We start from the raw sequence: 18,118 nt of genomic DNA, 5'->3' as shown, positions 1-18,118 counted from the left end.
TAGCATTTAAGATAAAGATTTAAAACAAATATGTTAAATATCAAAATGTGACCACATTAATCACTGAAAGCAATAGAAAAGCTTTAGAAAGGGATGACATTTCATTGAGGAACCTATATACTACCCAGCAAGAACAACAGAAAAGTTTAAAATATCCTTGGGCTGAATGCCTTAATAGAAAAAATTGGCAAGTTAGTTATGAAGAAACCACTTAATGTTTATCTTTGAAAAAGAGCCAGTAGTCATGCACGGGGGGGTTGGGGGATGGGAATGCAAGGAGAGGGAATTAAGTGGATACCTTCTGTGCCAGGACTTGTAATAAGTTAGCTACAGACACAGGAAGATGTCAGTCCAAGGCTAAGCCCTGAGCAAAACCACAAGAACAAACTTGAAAAAAATAACTAAAGCAGCCAGGCACCGGTGGCTCATGCCTGTAATCCTAGCTACTCAGGAGGCTGAGATCTGAGGATCACAGTTCAAAGCCAGCAGAAAAGTCCATGAGACTGTGATCTCCAATGAACCACTAGAAAACTGGAAGTGGCCCTGTGGCTCAAGAGGTAGAGCGTTCGCTTTGAGCTGAAGAGTGCAGGGACAGCGCCCAGGTTCAGAGTTCAAGCCCCAGGACCGACAAAATAAATAAATAAATAAAGCAAGTAGAAAGTCTGGCAGTGGGTTCAAGTGGTTGGACATCTATGAGATAATGAGTTCAAAGCCCAGCACTGACAAAAACAAAAAAGCAAACAATTGAGTCTTGTATTAAAATCAAGTCATTTCAAACTTATGTTGCCATGACTCATGCCTCGATAAGTGCTCTCATATTTTAAAAGCCAATTTTGCCAGGCACTGGTAGTTCACAACTGTAATACTCTTCTCTCTAATTAATCACCAAAAGCCAGAAGTGGAGATGTGGCTCAAATGGGAGGCCAGGCTTTGGGGGAGAAAAAAAAATTAAGGGACAGCTCCTAGCCCCTGAGCCTCAGTATCAGCACACACACACACACACACACACACACACACACACACTCTCACACACACACAGTATCCAGGTATACACATAATCAAAATATGGATAAATAAAAAGACATCTACAAGCCAAACTGCTAGTGGTAAATACACCTGTGCAGGGTAGAGATAGTAGAAGACAGTGAAAACTGAAGCTGAATTTCTGTCGCAGCTTATCTTCTTTGGCATTGGAAACTTGTAAGAGTCACATGTCTGTGTATTTCTCATGGAATTGTTCTAAAGGAAACATAATGCTACTTCCATAATGCTTTTGGTGTCCTTGTGTTGATGGATTCTTCCTCGGTTCCTTTGGAGTCTCCTGGCGTTTTTTTTTTCCCCTGCTGATTCTGATGCACCTTCGTCCAGAGCAGCCTCTCCTGTGCAGCCTGCTTAATGTACCTCTCAGAAAAGCACAAGGAAATCCTGAAGGCCAAACGAATGTCAGCTCAGGGACAGAATGCACCAGTAAATCCCAGCTGCTTCCCCCCCGCGCTCTTCTCATCTCCCATTACTTCATCAGCTTTCACCTGCTCCCTTTCCTGGCTCACATCCGGATTATACATCTAGCACTTTCCCTGACAAGCCAGCAAATGCCACTCAGGCAACTCCTATAAATTGTTCCAGGAGAGCTTATGTTTGTGAGTGCCAGGGCTAGCTCAGAAGCAGGAGGCTAACCGGGAGTAAATTTATACTATTGTTAGCCACACACTCCAACTCTCAGTCACAGTACACTTCCCAGACCTGGGAGATCCTATCTTCCCTGCTTAGTGTGATGCCTTCCTCTAATTTTTTTAGGGGTGGTTGTGTTTGTTTTTTGTTTGTTTTGTTTCTTGTGTCCGTAGTGGGGCTTGAACTCAGCACCTTGCATTTTTTCAGGCCACTAGCTAGCATTCCACTATTTGAGCCAGGCCTCTACTTCCTGCTTTTTACTGGCCAAGTGGAGATAAGAGTCTCCCAGTGTCTTCCCAAGCTGTCTCTGAACCACAATTCTCAGATCTCAGGCTCCTTAGTTGCTGGCTAGGATTACAGTAGTGAGCCACTATCACCCAACTTCCCTCTGATTTTTTGTAATTCTCAAAAGTGTCTACTATGGTAGTGTTTGCTGTCCATATTATATTATATTGCTTGGTCAAAAAAAAGTCCAAGCTACAGTTCATTTTCTTTTATAGTTTCTGCCTGTGATGACCTCTCTCCCCCAACCATAAAATGTTAACAAAGTGATCATAGTTGTATGAGCAGTGAAAGTTATTAACTATGATTTTTTTAAGGACTTCTAATATAAGACCTGACTGGATTGGACTATGGTCATGGAACTATGTCCAGTGGAAGGGTAACACGGCCCTTAGAAATTTGTCACAATCGCTACTAAATACTGATCAGGCTCAAGTTAGTTTTGCAAGTGAGCATCTTTGGCATACAGAGATTCTTGGGGGTATGAATGGGGCAAAAGATTCAACTTTCTAGTGTCATTCCATCCTCTCTGGAAGACTGCAAAACAGTTTAGGGACATTTGTTTAAAATAACTGGTTTATGTCAGACTCTGGTGGCTCACACCTGTAATCCTAGCTACTCAGAAGGCTGCCATTTGGAGGACAGAGTTTAGAGGCCAGCCCTGGGCAGAAATCTACTTGAGCTGAGCAAATAAACCAAGAAACCTCAAGGTCCTGAGTTCAACCCCAGTACCAGCAAAAATAAATAAAAAAGCATAAAATGTGCTAAGATTATCTCAGCAGTCTACTAATTGGCGTCATTCAATAAAGTTTGATATGAGTGTACATATGAGTGCATCTTTAATTAACTTATAATTAATTTCTCTCTTATCAAACCAAATCTTCTGATAGAATTGTTTCTCTACATTTCATTTCTTTTATTTGTTGAAAAAAGCAACACCATTTCAAAGAACACCAAACTTCAGGGTTAGAAAAGAAGGGAAATGAGTAAGTTCCTCAGCATATGAAATCTCCCTGAGTCTCTCCATGGGGATCAACTCAAATATTGTGTCTGTTGAAAGAATATCAGCAGGTCATCTTTAACTCGTGCCCGGGATCAACATTTCTGCTTCAGCATGTCAAAATCCTGGGCAGTTTATTTCCTTTAATAATTAGCTGATTTACCAAAGTGCTCCCATGTTGACTTATAGTTGCAATGAAAAAATCTTATGATGAGGTAGACTGGAGATAGGACAAGCAATTTTGAGCTATTATTTTCCTTAAAGCAATGCGCCTTTTTTGCTTCTTTAAAACCTGTTTCTTCCTTTTCCCACTTAGCCGAAGCTGCTTATCTCCCCGTCTCTCCTCCTTCTCAAGTCACATTCCTTTTTAAATAGGAACTCACTCAACTCTTGCCCCTCGAGCAAACTTCTCTCCGCATGATCCTTTAACAATATTTCAAACTGGCCAGAACAAAATTCCAAGAGAAGGAATGTGATTGCAAGCCAGAATCTTATCTTTTTATAGAACAAAATGAAATGTAGCGCTGTTTGGCTTGCACTGGATATAGCGCATGGCCTATGTCCTGTGCATCAGGACTTAATAAGACAATTTCATGATGAAATACCCTGGGCAAGAAAGCCACAAGGAAATTCCAGGGAAAGCAAGCGCAGCCAAATACTGCAACAAATTGAATTTAGCCCACCAAATCACAACACGTAATTGATAATAGCAGTGAACAAAAAGAAAAAGGAAAAGAAAGCACAAAGTTAATCCTTAGCGGCCATGCTCATGGTATCCAATTACAGCATGGAAATACATATGATAAAATATACCAAGAGATTAACGCTTATAAAACTGATAGTCTTGGCAACACATATTACACTTATCCTAATATAGGCATCATGTAGAACCCGAAGTTCATGTGTAATTTAAATGATGAACTCAACCTACAAAATTAGGCATTGCCAAGCATGATGGTGTGTGCCTGTAATCCTAATTCTGAGGAAGCTGAAATAGGAGAATCGCAGTGAGTGCCAGGCCAATTTGGGCTTCACAGCAAGACTATCCCAAAAATAAAAATTAAGCACTCGCAAATATAGATGCTTGTTTTCCCATAATCAGATAGCCAGTGTATACATAGTGCTGCTCCCTTTAATCCTAGTAAAAGCACTCCTTGATTTGAAAATAACTATTTATAGAGTCACTTATTCATAGTCTTTAATGGATCATAGCAACTTAAGAAACTGACAAAAGAGCAAAAGAAGATAAGGGAGGGCCAACTGTTGCCCTAAATTTTTAAATAAGGTAAGTGATGTATTTTATAAACTCCAGACAAATGCCAGCAGTGGAAATATTGTCACCACATCTTAAAATGTTAAGCTAGTCAGGCACTGGTGGCTCATGCCTATAATCCTAGTTACTCAGGAGTCTGAGATCTGAGGGTTGAAGTTCAAAGTCAGTGTGAGCAGAAGAATCCATGAAACCCAGCTCCAATTAACCAGGAAAAAGCTGGAAGTGGAAGTATGGCTCAAGTGGTAGAGTGCCAGCCTTGAGCAAAAAAGTCAAATGATAATAACAGGCCCCAAGATCAAGTCCCAGTACCAGCATGTACAAATAGTTAATTTTAATGTAAAATTGGATGTAAATGTAATGTGTATATATAGATAGACATACATATATGTGTATTATTTAACTGAATATATGCAAAAATTTTCATCATGTTATGCCTATTTTAAAATATTAATGAAGGGGCTGGGAAGTTGGCTCAGTGGCAGAGCACTTGCCTTGCATGCATGAGGCCCTGGGTTCGATTCCTCAGCACCACATAAGCAAAAAGAAAAAAGCCGGAAGTGGCGCTGTGGCTCAAGTGGTAGAGCGCTAGCCTTGAGCTGAAGAGCTGAGGGACAGCGCCCAGGCCCAGAGTTCAGGCCCTACAACTGGACCAAAAAAACAACAAAAAAAAAATTAATGAAAGCCAGCACAGTGATGACATGCCTGCAGTCCCAACTCAGAAAGCTGAGACAGAAGGATTGCTTGAGTCCAGGAGTTTGGGACCAGCATGGGCAACACAGCAAGTCCCTGTCCCTTAAGAAATGTTACTAAGCTACTTTATATTTTGTGTTGTATTCCATCTTGAAATTTGATTTGTATTTTACGCTTACACCATTAATTACACTTAATTAAGAAGGGCTGCATTTCAAGTGCCCTGTATATAGCCAAACACATCTAATATTGAGCTGTACCTATAAGCTACTGACCTATAAGCCAGTGACCCCAGCACAATTCTAAAGACAATCCTTCTATCTCAGCCCAGCCTAGGAAAATGCCTTGTGCTGCTACTTTATTCAGGATACCTCCTTAGCAAGTAGAAGTGAGGCAAAGGGGAGGGTACTGGGGAGAAAGGAGAACTAGTGGAAGGAGGGGGAATTTCTGAATTGGCCTCTGCTTAGCAATAGGTACAACTGTTCATTCCACTTCATGCCATCGCCTTCTGTGACAAGTTGAGATGCTATATTTCAGCAGGAGAAAGGTGGGGAAATCCATGGCTAGCTCCTGTCTCATTCACCAGGGAGCATTCACAGCTGATTAACTTGCCACACTTTCAGATAGCATCAACATGATACCGGGTCTACTCCCACAGCATCTGACATACCAGGAGGAAGGCCCAGGACAGCAAGCAAACAATGTCCATGGGACAGGAGGCAGAACACTATTGCACTATTGCACTGTTACACTATTGTACTATGTCCAGGTGAAGTCAGTTACCATCACAGCTGGGGAAACAAATGGCCAGGGCCTCCGGAGATAGGAATGTTAGTGAGGATATGAAGCCACATATAAGAAATGTCTGATGCAACTAGGAAAAGAATGTAGAATGACGAAGAGTTGCCCTGGGTGCATGCAGCTATGTCATGTCAAACTAATTTCACACTATGCTTCAAGTCACCCGACAGGTATCTCATGTTACAGCATGCCTGGGTTGCTATCCATCCATCATCCAGTTAATCTTCAAATCTGATGCAATTTAATCTCCCCTACATACCAAGCCTTTCCCTAGGTACCATGCAGAGTTAGATACCATATTAGTTATTGAAAGCCCATCAGATCAATAAAACAATATCCAGAGAGCTTGTCCAGATTCTCCTCTGATTTTAGGATCCAATTCTGATGAATGAGTCCTTCAATTGTTACTTATTGGTTTTTTTTTAACCCCCTCTGCTATTTTCCTCTGTCTCATGCTGGTAGAGAATAGAGTCAGCCAAGACCTAGCCTGGAACAAAAGCTGGTCTCTCTGCCTCCATTTCCTTCCCTGCTTTGCTTTCCTATGTCTTTTTTCCCCCAGAACATTGATGTACCTAGAATCCTGACTAGTCTTATTAGTTATTCCTAATAAAGATAGCTTCTAGTATATCTCTATCAACCTGATCTCCACAAATTAGTTCCTCCAACATTGCTGGCCTTCCAACATCTGTCCTCCAACTCCACCCTCTTCCTCAGAGCCATCTGCTTCAGAAGGCTATGTGCTTTTCCAGAATACTAGGTGCCCATCATTTTTGGTCTTTGCAGGCAGGACCCTTTGCTCTGGCTTTTGCTGACCATCCTGACATTTGCCCACCTTTTCCTCTGGACAAACAGCCCTGGGCCTGTTTCCAAGCTTGAGAGCAAAAGCACCTACTCAAGTTCCAACCTGCCCACCCTCGTGTTGCTGCCCAGAGCACATTCTTCCGCAAGCTTTCAAAGACTTCCTTGTTATCCTTCTAGTCTCTAATGTTCATCTTCCCAGAGGCTGCCTGGCCACCCATCGTCAAATAAGCCCTTGATGTCATCTCAAAGCACCTTGCCTATATATTTATCTACCTATCCCATATTTCAAGGACTATTGAAGCCCAAATTATCAATATACAACCAGCCCTCTTCATAGTGCCAAAAATAAATATTTGTTGGTGAATAAAAAATGATTTACCTGCCTAACAATCAAGCTCCTATTTTTTTAAAAAAATTCAAGGCATAGTTGGGTGCAATGGCTCATGCCTGTAATCCTAACTACTTGAGAGGCTGAGATTAGGAAAGTTGTATTTGAGGTGAGAAAGGGTAAAATATTTACAAGAGCTCTCAACTCTACCAATAAAATGTTGAGCACAGTGATACATACCTATCATCCTAGCTGTGCAGAAAACATAAATAGGAGAATCATGGTCTGAGCAAAAAGTGAAGACTCTATACAAAGAAATAAAGCAAGTAAAAAAGGGCTAGATGAGTGATTGTGGCTCAAGTGGTAGAATACCAGCCTAGCAAGCACAAGGCTTCAAAACTGAAGCTCAGACCTGATCCTGAATTTAAACGTCAGTATTATCACAAGAAGAAGGAGGAGGAAGAAGGAGGAGGAGGAGGAGGAAGAGAAGGAGGAGGAGGAGGAGAAGGAGGAGGAGGAATGGAGGAGGAATGGAGGAGGAGGAGGAATAGAGGAATGGAGGAGGAGGAGATATCCAAATTAGAATATTATAGACCATGAATCAGGTAACATATGTACAGAAACAACTGGTTTATAAAACTAGAAAATTACAGGACTTGGGGAACTTAAAAAAGTCCACACTGCCTAAAGTCATTCTAGTTGAAATTTCTAATATAATCCCACTGGTCCAGTAGAATTCACCCTGACAAGCATATTGCTTTCCACTGATTCTGTCCAACTTCCAAACCTATAGCTAGGCGGCCAGCTTGTGGGCCAAGAATTCATGACCCAATGCACACGGTACTATTCTTAATTCTGATCAAATATCTTGTTAGTAACTCTCACCTCCTGGATTTTGTGTATGTGATTCCCTCAATTCCTTTTACATCTACCCTGTCCAACCTCCATTTAAGTACCTTCACCCAGGACCTTTTATGACTGTGCTGCAGCTCTTTTTATGTGACCAAAAGATGTCCTACACTCCACTTTACCTCCATACCAGACTTCCCTTATGGGAAGAACCTGGGATTCACGCCCTGCTGTATCCTTAGTGCCAGGCATAATGTTAGGCATAGGACAGAGGCTCCCAAATTTTACTGAATAAAAAACCTGGAGATTTCTAGCTGATTTAACTCACTCCTTTGGAAAGCTATAGAAAGGATCCAGCTATGGAATGAGATCTAGAATGCTCTATTGCACAAGGCCCTTCCTATTCAATAGTTTCATGAATGACTTAGCACAGAAGCAGCTTGGCCCTGACCTATAAAAGTGGGAAGGAAAATTAACATACTGGGAAATGGCCAGAATCCAGGGGATGAGAGCTTGTGATCTGCTAAGGAATTGAGGCTGTGTTGAGTGTGGGCTAAAGCTTTGTTTTTGTTTTTGTTTGATTTTTTTAACTCAAGTCTGACTATGTCTGTGAGCACCAGTTCATGGGATTTGCAGGAAAGCATGAGGGAGGAGGTGTGGCTCAAGGTAGGAATGTGCAACTGTTTATTGGACTTACTTCCTGGTGGTTTTACAAGCCTCTGGCTGGAGCTTTCATTTTTGTTTTGCCAGAAGTCTGTAAGTGCTAGCTATTTAAAAGCAGCTTTGCTGACGGGATTCTATAAATTGATCTGCATGAACCTTTCTCACCCAGATTCTCAGTTTATAACATCCTCAGTTAGAATACAGCTTCTTCATCACACACACATAAACACAACAGAGTTATTCTCCCCTGTGAATAAACTTACTAGTGTTTGCTTTATTCTCCAGATTGGTTCAAGGATTACTACATGCCTGCATTTAGAAGGGGAGAAGTTGATGTGAATGAGGTTAGTTTGGGAGGATTGGGTTAGATTGGGGTTATAAGGGAACCTATGTATTTTTGATAATAGCTAAACTTGCAATGCAGTCTCAAAATTTTACCCAACGCAAACCTTCACCATGCGGATGTTGCCAAACTTATACCCACCCTCTGGGAATCAAAACATATCAATAACTAGTAGTATAACCATTAATGCTGGCTCTAGGAATCATTAGAAAATATGGAGTGCTCTATGTGGGTGACCTTACTTAATTTTCACAAAATTCCACTGAAATTCACATCAGACAATGCAGTAACTTGAATGTCCACTAGCCCCACACTTTCCAAATGTCCATAACCTCATGTGGCTGTTAGTATTTGATCAAGATACCCACTGAGCACAAAATGCATATTGCTGAATGAAAACTTGGTACAAAAGATGCAAAATGCTATGAACCATTTTATATCACTTGCTTATGTAATGATAGTGTTTCGATAGCTTGGACTATAAATGAGATGTGATAAACAAAAGTTGTTTTCATCTGTTAGTTTTAGCTTTTTTAAAACAACTAGTAAATAACTAAAATCAAATTTATGACCCAAATTTGTGGCTTGCATTATATTTCTATTGGGCAGTGATTCACTCAACATTCACATCTATTCTCTGAAAGCTGTTATTATGAACATCTGTGACTGTCTCCCCACAGGCCTTTTCCTGGCACCAGATGCATGATTAACCCGTGCAAAAGAAGTCAGAAGGTGCTGAAGAATTAATGCCTCCAGAAGCAGCTATCTATTAATAATAAAGGGGACTTGAAGGAGAAATCCCCAGAGTCATTGCTCCTTCGTTTACATAACTCTGAGGTACATGTTCTGCCTGGATCTCTGGGGTTCAGAATTGACCTCTGGCTGTAGATAATGGTTACTTCCTGACAGACAGTCCTCCACTCTCTTCTTCCTGCTCCTGTCTCACTCTCCTACTTCCTCTCCCAAACCATTTGTACTCAACTCCTTTTTCTAAGTCTCTGGAGAAGAACAAACTGAGAGACTTCCCTGGTACTTTTGTCTGTTTTCAAATGTCACTCTTAGAGAAGTTAGGGGGGAAAGAATTATACAGTTACAACAAGGCTAGGTCTTCCTGACCCCAGCATTCTTGAGTTCTGTCCTACAGCCACACCATCCTCAGGGAGATCACCCACTTTCTTCCAGGCAGTAAGGTGCTAAGTAGTTAACTGGAAAGGAGAACTAAACAGCTCTTACACATGATGGAGTCACATAAACCACTCCTAACTCAGCCTCAATGACCTTTACTTTCTTTCAGTCTTCTTTCCTTGAGGATGGCCTAAATGTACTGATTAATTTCCAGATCAAAAGAATATGGTAGAACTGGTGGACATCATTTTCGAGATTAAGTGACAAAAAGACTATAGCTTTTGCTAGGTGCCAGTGGCTCATGCCTGTAATTATAGCTACTCAGGAAGCAAAGATTATGGTTCAAAACAAGTCTGGGAAGAAAAGCCTATCAGACTCCTATCTCCAAATAAGCGTGGGGGGGGGGGCAGGGAGAGAGCCAGAAGTAGAGCTGTGGCTCAAGTGGTAGAACACTAACCTCAGGCAAAAACAGCTCAGAAACAGCACCCCTGGGTGCTGCTCAAGGCTAGCACTCCTGGCCCATAGTTCAAGCCTCAGGACCAGCACACACACACAAAGAAAGAAAAGAAAGAAAGAAAGATTATAGCTTCCATCAGATGCTCTCTCCTAGACCTTGCTATGTGTCAGGAATTAAAATGTGTTTTCCTCCCCAAAATTGCTTCCTGAAGGCCTGACTTCCTATGTGGTGATATTTGCAGATAAGACGCACACAGAGAAAAGACTTCTAAGAAGATAATTAAGGCTAAATGCAATAATAAGGGTGAAACTCTAATGGTACCTTATTAAGAACAGGAGAAAAACTGTGGCTTAGTGGTCAAGCACTTGCCTAGTATATGTGAGGCCCTGGGTTTGCTAGGAACCACCACAAAAAGAGAGAGAGATGCTGAGTACATCTTTCACTCTCAACATCCGTAGAGACCAATGTGAGAACACAGCAAGAATTATCACCCAACATCAAATTCATTGACTCTTTGACTATAGACATAAGCATCTGTTGTTTGAATACCCAGTCTGTGGTATTTTATTGTGGTAGACTAATATGTCATTGTTGTAACACAGACGTATGGAGAGGCCCATTTGACAAGACATCAAAGCATTTCGACTCAACAGGTACACAGAGAAGTTGGGAAACAGAGCCTCCTCATTCAAACCTTCAGATGAGACCACAGTCCTGGCTGACTGATCAGCTACCTCTTCCTGAGATACCTGGAGGCAAGAGCATACCTCTCCACCACACCCAGATTCCTGCACCAAGGAAAACAGTGAGAAAGTCAATGTAGGCTGTAGTAAGCTGCTATGTTTTGCTGGCGATTTGTGACAGCAACGATACATAACTAATACATGGTGGCAACAGACAATGTCAAGAATATAGGAGAGTAAAGTAGCTAACAGGAGTCAGCCCCAAGTGTGCTGTCATTGAAAAAGGAAGAGTCAGAGTAGGGATTAAAGGATTCCAGGATTAAGCCAAGTAGAAGAGAGAGAAGGAGACAAGAGCCAGGAACACCTTTCTGGCAAAATTAGTGGAGGCTCTAAATTCCAGAAGTGGAGGCTGTGGGTTGGATTGGAGTTCTTCACTCTGCAGACTGCAAGCTTTGCTTTCAAGTATCCATAATCAATAGGCAATAAGTGCAGACTCAGAAATGAGCAAATAAAAATAGCTGATTTAGAAGAGATAGAAGAAAATACCACTAGAGAAGTAAGGCAAAAAGGAGAAGTAAGCCAATAAACAAGGTGTTATTATGTAAATTATGGCTGTGGGCAGCTGAACTGTATGTGATACCGCTGGGGAATGCTGGGAGATGGATAGAGAATGGGTCTCTGAGTTACTCCTCTGTGGGATGAGGGAACTGGGGCCTTTGCCTACTTCCTGTCATTCTTGGGAGAGAGCTTGAGTTCCTAGTCTTCCTACTAATTATGAAATGCAGATTTCAGCAATTAGAGATTAGCTAGTACCCTGAGACATGGGAACAGGACTGAGATCTGCTGTCTACAAGCCTCCTGAAATAGCCTGTAATTATTTAGGTAGCAGCTGCATACAAACAAACCATATGGAATCATTAAAAATATCATTCATGAAAAGCTGTTGAAACCAAGAAGATGGTCATACTTTTATGCAGAGATCTGAAAGAATAGTGTTTCCAGCTCAAAGGACCTCTGTCTCACTCCTGGCTTGCCTCTAGGTCTGAGTTAGAGACCTTTGAAGAGTTACTGAAAAGTTTAAGGTCCACTCTTGGATGGCTAGCAGACTCCACCCTTCTCACAGCAAAGTCTCCACCCAGTACCTGCGTTACCTAGGCAACTGGGACACCTGGAAGAGGTCACATCTGCATCTGCTGAGGTCACATCTGAATTTGATGTGGCCACACCTTTCTCCGCCCATACCCTAGATAAGGCCTAGCCCAGGCCCAACCTCTTTTTCTCAGCTCTTTCTCAGCTCTTTCCTTCTCTTCCCAGCTCTCTTTCTTTCCCAGCTCTCTTCTCTTTCCCAGCTCTCTCTTCTCTTTCCCAGCTCTCTTCTCTTTTCTAGCTCTTTCCCAGGTCTTTCCCAGGCCTTTCCCAGCAGCGTGGAGTGCCAACCTTGCCTGGTCCCAGCAGGTCTACCTAATAAACCTACCCCTTACCTGAATACCACCACGTGCATGGTGCAGTTCTTACTACCTCTTTTTGAAAACCTAACAAAAAGTCTTGCTGACACTTAGTTTCCTTACCTGTAAAAGGGCACAATAATTTCTACTAAGAAGTTTTGAGATAAAGCATGCAAAATGGATTATATTGGGGCAGATTATTAGGGTTTTTAATCTTTTAAACTTGCAATGATAATTTGATGGCTATAACTTTGCCTAATACAAAAGATTGTTCAAAGAAAAGTGGTAACACTACTTAAAGTTCAGCATCAGTGTACTTAGGATAAAAGGCTCAACAGTGGCTAAATTGAAATATTGACTTTGTGAAACATTATAGAGACAAATATTTCTTGATAATCTTCATAGTCCAATGTGTAAGTAACCTTAAAAGTGTATTATCACGTTCAGGCATATCCAAAATTTTATTCATCTTTCAAATGTTTTTTCTAGAAAACTTTTTTATTCAAGCTTTTATATATAAAAGAAATATACAACCAAAAGGTAAAATTTTAAATAAGTTTACATTGTTAGAAAAAAATGAACTTTCAGTCAAGCAGAAAAGGTGAGATAAGGTGATGTTAGGGAAATGAACCCTAAGATATGTATTTAAATGTTTTTTTTTAACGTATTTATAAGATTATTTCTTTGTTGCTTTGTATGTCCATCCCCCACGGTATAACCCTGCTTTCACTGTATTTGATGTCAGTATAATTTGTGGAGGGGAAGGGGAAAAACAAATCGTTTAAATAGGGATACAGGTGGACCCATTGCAACAATGAGGTGTACAACTTTACAACTTTGGTGGGGGGAGGGGGAGCAGGGTGCCAGGGTGGGGGGAGGATGGGGAGGGATGGGAAGGGGAAACAAAGGAGGAGGCTACAATGCTTGATAAGAAATGTACTCATTATCTTGCCCATGTAATTGTAACCCCTCTGTACAGTATTTTCACAATAAAAAAAATTACCTACAGAAAAAAAGAAAAAATGAACTTTCATTTAATAAATAAAATGAAGAACAGATACTCCATGTTGAGGTTTTAAAATTATGAAAATTACGCTAGTTCACACAAAATTAATCAATAAGTGGCCTAGTGATTGGAACAGATACTTTTAATGACTTTGCATGTAAGAAACACAGGAGACTAAACATAAATTCATGAATGATGGTCAAACAAGTTAAGCTTACTTAATTGGCCAAAAATAAATAAACACTCCAATACCTAAAACCATGAACAGAAACACTATACAGTCTTGTAAATATCCCTCATAAAAATAGTTCAAAATCCTTGGAAATGACTCACAAATAGACATAGATATTAAAAGTCACATCAGAATTGGCAACTCCTATCACTACGATGTACAAAATTACAAATACCTGACAAACTTCTACAATCAAAAGATATTTATTTCTGATGAATTTATTTCAGTCAATGCCCCTGGAGTGTGCAGCCATCTGAAGCTTGTTTGAGAAATGTCAGTGCTTCTCTTTTTATCAGCAAGCCTGACCTCTTGTTAAAAGAAGAAAATCCGGACAAAGCTTTCTCAGGCCCATCTCCAAGTCCGAGCCATCCCCAAAGAGGGCCTATTGGGAAAAGTTCAATCCTGGGAAATCAAACAGGAAGTGAAGGGAAATGCCTGGGGATTGTTTAGAGAATAAAACTTTGAGACAGAGATGTTAAGAGAGCCAACCAAAGCATCAAACGAAACTGTGGTCCAATGCTGTAGGTTGTATCCACAAAAGTAATCATAAGGAGCTGGGAAGGTGGCTCAGTGATAGAGTGCCTGCCTTACATGCATGAGGCCCTGGGTTCAATTTCTCAGCACCACAGAAGCAAAAACAAAGCTGGAAGTGGAGCTGTGGCTCAAATGGTAGAGCGCTAGCCTTGAGCTGAAGAGCTGAGGGACAGCGCCCAGGCCCAGAGGTCAGGCCCCATGACCGACGAAAAAAAAAAAAAGTAATAATAAAGTAAATGAATTTAAAAAATAAATAGTAAAGCAGAGCTTGGCACACGAAGACAAAAAGGAATGACTTAGAAGCAAATTTGTGGTTAACTCTTTCTACTAAACCAGACAAAACCAGAGAGAAGTTCTACTCAGCTTTTTGGTTTGTTTTTGTTATATTGGGGATTGAACTCAGGGCCTCATGCTTACTAGGCAAATTCTTTACCACTTGAGTCATGCCCTAGTCCTTTTGCTTTTACTTTGTATTATAGATAGATTTTCACCCTAATTTTGCCTGGACCGATCGTGGACCACAATTCTCCTACCTATACCTCCTGAGTAGCAGGGATTACAGACATACACCACCACACAGCAACTGAAAAATTGTAATGCAGTCATGAAGAATGAGGCAAAGCCCACCAGAAGCATCTGCTGTCTACTGCACATACAACCCTGCCATGGTGATTCAACAGTCCTTAAGAGTCTCCAGTTGCTTTTGCACAGATCTTGTGTTTACCATACTTCAATTACTAATCTTTCCAAAGATCTTATCACTAAGAATGGAGATATTGCCCAGTGAACCTAACCATTCTGGTTTTGTCTCAATACTTTCAACTGGAAACTATAACCTTGCATTCCAGTCTCCTGGCTACTCTGCATCCCACCACTGCTGAGTTCCTGGGAAAGCCCACTTAATGGCACAGCTCTGCTTTACAAATCCTCCAAGGCCAGTCCCAGGCTCAGCCACACTGCTTGCTAGCCTCACATTTCTGCAAGTTCATTCTGTACGAGGATGTCAGTGATGACTGCCAAACTCCCAGAATCCATTAATCAAATTGTTTTCACACTGTTAATACCAATTCTGTTTGAGAAGTTGCTAAGCAGCTTAGTCTCCCTCCTAGACATTCATGATGAACTATCAAATGTCTTGGGCTACTTTGGCTTCTTATTTGCTAGGATGGTGAGCTGCATTGTCTGTGGAGCAATAATTCTAGCTGCGACCGCAGCTGTACCACCTTTTTTTTTTTTTTAGAAAGTCTATTGAAAATAGTTGTCACAAGATTCTCAGTGTTTCCCTTGGTCATATGATTTTGTGCGTGTAGGTATTGGAGGCTTGAACTCAGGGCCTGACCACCACACCTTAGCTTTACTCACTAAAGACTAGCATGCTACCCCTTGAGCCACAACTCCATTTCTGGGTTTGGGGGAGGTTTTGTTTTGTTTTTGTTTTGTTTTGCTAATTAACTGGAGGTAAGAGTCTCATGGGTTTTTCTGCCTGGACTGGTTTTGAACTACAGTCCTCAGATCTCAGTCTTCTGAGTAGCTAGAATTACTGACATGAGCCACTAGCATCTGGCTGGTGATGATTTCATTTGTAAAACTTTGTTTTAGATTTAGAGAAGATTACTTAATAAAAGTAAGCAATGAACGTATCCTGATGGCCTCAGTATAAGGTCAAGTTAGAACTTGAGGAAGTACAACCAGTGAGCCCAGTCTTCCAGGAGACAGACTTGGCCATTAGATGATTCAGACCATGCTCACCCAACAGCAAAAGCACTGCCAGCAAGGCCAGCCATTTATTTGCTAACAGCAAAGCTCAGTCTGCTGAGCAGCTAGTTCTATTTGTTTTGGGAGGGAACAGGGAAAGCTTCTGGTCAAATGTATGATTTGTGACCAAAATATTCATCTGGTGTTGATGCTGACTACCTCAGCACAAATGAGTAATCAATATGAAAATAAAGATCAAATCTTATTTCAAAACAGCGTATTAAACCATCACATGCACGTGCGCGCACACACACACACAGCACACAAAATCATCTTTTAAACATGATAATGAACTAGCCTAATAAACTATCTCTCTGAGTATTTGTCTCTTTTTACTAGACAAATACTGGGATGCTCTTAATCCCAGATTTACCACCTACAATGTCTGAGCTATTAAGCAAGTCGCAAATTCCGGTAAACTTCAGTATGGTTATTTGAAAAATTAGGATGACTCATTTAACACATATTGGAGGCAAAACATATACTTGTCATTCTGGATATGGAAATGAAAAAGGAAATGTATATAAATTTTAGCCAGTGTAAAACTTACATTTTTCTATTCCTCAAGATTACTTAAAAGAGCGCTGTCAGTAGCTCATGTCTACAATCCTGTCTACTCAGGAAGCTGAGATTGGAAATCATGGTTTAGAGTTAGCCAGAGCAGGCAAATCTGTGAGATTCTTATCTCTAATTAGGCAGGAAAAAAAGCCAGAAGGGAGGCATGTCTCAAGTGATAGAACACCAGCCTTGAGCAAAGGAGGAAAGCTGAGGAAATTAGAAGGCTCTGAGTTCAGGTTCCAGACTGGCAACACATGGGACAAGAAAAAAAAATTTAAAGAACTACCTATAACATTATTCGGACAATGTAGACACTTAAGGTCATGTGATCCACCCAACCTCTTCACTCGGTTTGTTTCACATGGATTTTACCTGATGGTAAATGCTATGAGAGGATTGAGAATATGTAATATCACTTCTGACCTGTGTTTACAAATAAAAACCACCAATTGCCAGGTGTTGGTGGCTCATACTTGCAACACTAGCTACTCAAGAGGCTGAAATCTGAGGATCAAAGTAAAAGCAATCTCAGGCTGAAAAGTCTGTGAAACTCTTATCTCCAAAGAACTGAAAGTGGAGATGTAGCTCAAGTGGTTTAGTGTCAGCCTTGAGCAAAAAAAAGCCCAGTGAGAGTACAAGGGCCTGCATTCCAGTATAGGAATGCGCACACACACACACACACACACACACACACACAATTCACACACACACACACACACACAAACTTACCTAAATCAATATGGTTTTAAACCAGATAGTGGCATGCTAGTGAGCTGTAAAATCAATTTACTGGGTTAAAGCCAGCATTTTTTTTAAAGAATGAAATGGGATGGAATAGAGCAGAACAGGGATGGACTAGTAAAGTGGAAAGCAATAAAATGAGATTCAAAACATACGAAAAGTCAAGTACTGATTCCTAAAGCTTTTGTCTCACCAGCGGTATGCATGACACCTCTGCACTTAATGAGTGCATTTCTTATTAGACTAACTTCTTATCTGCTGTTTACAATGATGACTACTAGAAACATTCCTATTTTTAAGAAAATGAAAAACACTTCGAAAGTCATTTCCTATTATCCCATAGTATGGGACACTGGAGCCAAGTACCAGTGGCTCATGCCTGTAATCCTAGCTACTCAGATGGCTGAGATCTGAGGATCCCAGTCTGAAGCCAGCCTGGGCAGGAAAAGTCTGTAAGACTCTTATCTCCAATTAAACACCATAAAAACTAGAAGTGGAGCTGTGGCTCAAGTGATAGAACACTAGCCTTGAGCAAAAAAAATCTCAGGGACAGCCCCTAGGCCCTAAAGGCCCAACTCTTAACAAATTAATTAACTAATTGGCCCTTAATTAAGTAATATGACCCTGAATATCCAGCACAGAAGTGGAGTTGATGGAGGGTGGACAGAAAGGCCAATACCTGGAAATTTTGGAAAACCTCTAGTTTCTAAGCTATTATGATTTCATAATGCTCTTTGAAACTATTATGAGCAGAAAGCATGAAAACAAGGTGACATGTAGAAAGACAAAATAGGAAGTGGCTCAAGTAGTAGGGCGCTAGCATTGAGCAGAAGAGCTCAGGGACAGTGCCCAGGCCCAGAGTTCAGGCCCCACGACGAAAG

The sequence above is a fragment of the Dipodomys ordii genome, unplaced genomic scaffold, assembly GCF_000151885.1.
Source record: "Dipodomys ordii isolate 6190 unplaced genomic scaffold, Dord_2.0 Scaffold12, whole genome shotgun sequence".
Lineage (NCBI taxonomy): Eukaryota > Metazoa > Chordata > Mammalia > Rodentia > Heteromyidae > Dipodomys > Dipodomys ordii.
The sequence above is the reverse complement of the archived record's forward strand: the minus strand, read 5'-3'. Positions refer to the sequence as shown.